The sequence below is a fragment of the Myotis davidii genome, unplaced genomic scaffold (genome assembly GCF_000327345.1).
Source record: "Myotis davidii unplaced genomic scaffold, ASM32734v1 scaffold530, whole genome shotgun sequence".
Lineage (NCBI taxonomy): Eukaryota > Metazoa > Chordata > Mammalia > Chiroptera > Vespertilionidae > Myotis > Myotis davidii.
In genome coordinates, this window is record NW_006282272.1 from 529,369 (window position 1) to 531,776 (window position 2,408).

The 2,408-nt window shown below is 49.0% G+C and overlaps 1 long non-coding RNA gene across 1 annotated transcript in view; it reads right to left on the reverse strand.

The window, feature by feature from the left end:
• Positions 1–2,408, reverse strand: part of LOC107181745 — a 14,986-nt gene continuing 12,578 nt past the window's right edge. The window contains exon 3 of the long non-coding RNA XR_001512451.1: positions 1–45. This is a non-coding gene — a long non-coding RNA (uncharacterized LOC107181745). The remainder of the gene's footprint in view (positions 46–2,408) is intronic.

Here is a 2,408-nt window from a genome sequence, read left to right on the forward strand (position 1 = left end):
TGCAGGCCTCCGGGGCGCCGGCGCCCACCCCTCCGAGGAGCAGTGCTGGGGGGGTTGGGGGTGGGGGGAGAAAAGACAGAACAAGGAGCGATCGTCATCCAGAGGGTCACTGCGGGTGAAATCCCACCTGTCTGCATCATCCAAATGCTCTCTCAGCCTCCTAGGCCTTAGGGTTTCCCACCCCTTTGCGGCCCAATTATTTTTTTTAATACACTTGTATTGATGTCAGAGAGGAAGGGAGACAGAGAGAAACATCGATGATGAGAGAGAACCATGGATCAGCTGCCTCCTGCACGCCCCCCATTGGGGATGGAGCCCACAACCCGGGCAGATGCCCTGACCTGGACTTGAACCATGACCTCCTGGTTCATGGGCTGGTGCTTAACCACTGAGCCACACCAGCCGGGCAGTTCAATATTCTTGTTGCAGAAGCTTGGCTTGGTTTTTCTCTGCCCCTAAGAGCTGTGAACTAGACACCAAGTTTATGGTCAGGTTCTTGGACCCTGAGCTGAGCTCGGCTGTAGCAGGGCAGCTGCTGACCTGGAGAGTACCCTGTTCGCGAATACGAGGCCAAGAATGTAACCTTAAGTCCAGGTGTCAGCTGGACACAGGCGGAATTTTTTCTATCAACTCTTCCAACTGGGTCAAGCAGAAGGCATCAGATTTCTTGACAGAGTCCTTAATTCCATTCTCTGCTCCTCTCTAATTAACAGAAGTGCACACTCACCCATATGACTCATGTTTCTGCGCCACGGTAGCTGGCATTGTGCCGGGTGCATGGTATGGCTCAGTGACCGTTTGCAGAATTCAATGGAATCAGTGCCCTCCTCTGTAACGATTCGTGCTGCAGGATGTTGTTTGTTTTTTTAAAAAAATACTCTTTGTCAAGGAATTCATGGGATTAAGACATAGAAGATACAACCAATTCGCTTGTCGACCAAACGGCCGAACAGCGGAATGACCATCCGGGCGACCATCCGGGACCACGCTATGACACCCACTGGCACCAGGCCAGCCAAGGCAGATGTGATGCAGTTGGTCGGGGGCCCACCCATCGCCCCATGATCACCCCACAGAGGGAGGCCCAGACCTCTGGCTGACAGGGCAATCCATCAGGGGGGCTCCATGATCGCCCCACAGAGGGAGGCCCAGGCCACTTGTTGACAGGGCAATCCATCAGGGGGGCTCCATGATCGCCCCACAGAGGGAGGCCAGGACACCAACCAGCAGGCTGCAGGGGATGGGTGAGGCCTCCTCTGTGAGGGAAGCCCGGGTCCGATGCCGGAGGGAAGCCAGTGCCGGCAGCCGGGGGAAGGAAGGCCTACTCTTACATGAATTTCATGCACCGGGCCTCATGTATAATATCAGAGGTCAAAAATGTAGCTGCCAATTTTTTAAAAACATGCAGGAGGAGTGAACTTTTTTATTGTATATCCTTTTACCTTTTAACATTTGAACTATCACCCTAGGCAGTTTGGCTCAGTGGTTAGAGTGTCGGCCTGCGGACTGAAGGGTCCCGGGTTCGATTCCGGTCAAGGGCACCACGTACCTTGGTTGCAGGGTCCCAGCCCTGGTCAGGGGCATGCAGGAGGCAACCAATTGATGTGTCTCACTTGGTGTTTCTCTCTGTCTCTCCCTTCCACTTTCTCTAAAAATCATTGGGAAATATATCCTCAGGTGAGGATAAAAAAAAAACAACAACAATGAAGTTTGAATCAGAAAGTAGATTAAAGGTTATTTTAATCTTTAAACATTCAAGATGTTGTCACTATTAGAGACCTATTTTCAGCCTTTGAAACTTTGATAGCCATTAGGAATAACTAATTTACTGGATTATTTCGTGAAATTTAAATTAAATCAAGTAAATTCTCAGAACAGACAACCAAAGCCCAGCGTTGGCTTACCCATATGAAGACTAACTACGTGCCTAATAATCCAGAGACCAGGGCACCAAAACAACATTTTAAATAATAATAATAACACATTTGGGTGAGTCCTGCTTGCAATAAATGGCAGAGAAATTTGTATCAGACTAATATTCCTGCCGATAGCTAGTGTACACTGTGGAAAAAATACTTTTTTCTTTTTTTTAATTGATTTTAGAGAGAGGAAGGAGAGAGAAGGAGAGAGAGAGAGAAGGAGAGAGAGAGAGAAGGAGAGAGAGAGAGAAACATTGATGTGAGAGAGACACATCAATCGGTTGCTCCCACATGCTCCGCGACCTGGGCCAGGGATCGAACCTGCAACCCAGGCACATGCCCTTGATAGGGAATCAAACCCTTCAGTGCATGGGACGATACTCTAACCACTTAACACCACTGGTCAGAGCAAGAATATATTATGTAGCCATTAAGCACATGAAGAGGTGATCAACATCATTAGCCATTAGGGACGTGCAATTAAAGCTC